This window comes from Halyomorpha halys, unplaced genomic scaffold (assembly GCF_000696795.3).
Source record: "Halyomorpha halys isolate HHAL.00 unplaced genomic scaffold, Hhal_1.1 Scaffold980.1, whole genome shotgun sequence".
NCBI classification, from domain to species: Eukaryota; Metazoa; Arthropoda; class Insecta; order Hemiptera; family Pentatomidae; genus Halyomorpha; species Halyomorpha halys.
In genome coordinates this window covers 158,965-159,293 of record NW_027105405.1, presented here as the reverse complement: position 1 = coordinate 159,293, position 329 = coordinate 158,965, and the positions used below count along the sequence as shown (strand labels likewise).

The window sequence follows — 329 nt, the reverse complement described above, 5'->3', positions numbered from 1 at the left end:
GCTGGAGCCCAAACACCTGGAGCAACAACTCCGGAATTGTATCCACTAGCAGAATTCTCTTTGTTGAGGGAGCGGCTTGCTTTGGAAGAAGAAGCTGATTTGGCATTCTGGTCATAACCTGATTCGGCATAGGCACCTCCACCGTATACACCGTAAGCTGGGTAACCGGTAGCAACCTTGGAGTAACCCTTGTTTGAGGATTCTTGAGACTGTGCGTTTTCTGAGCTTTCAGCAGCGTTCAGTTTAGATTTAGTTGAGTAGCCTGAGCCGGAAACTACAGCTGGAGCCCAAACACCTGGAGCAACAACTCCGGAATTGTATCCACTAGC

At 49.2% G+C, this 329-nt stretch overlaps 1 long non-coding RNA gene across 1 annotated transcript in view; it reads right to left on the bottom strand.

The window, feature by feature from the left end:
- Positions 1 to 329, bottom strand: part of LOC106687558 (uncharacterized) — a 1,094-nt gene continuing 765 nt past the window's right edge. The window contains exon 3 of the long non-coding RNA XR_010844441.1: positions 1 to 176. This is a non-coding gene — a long non-coding RNA (uncharacterized lncRNA). The remainder of the gene's footprint in view (positions 177 to 329) is intronic.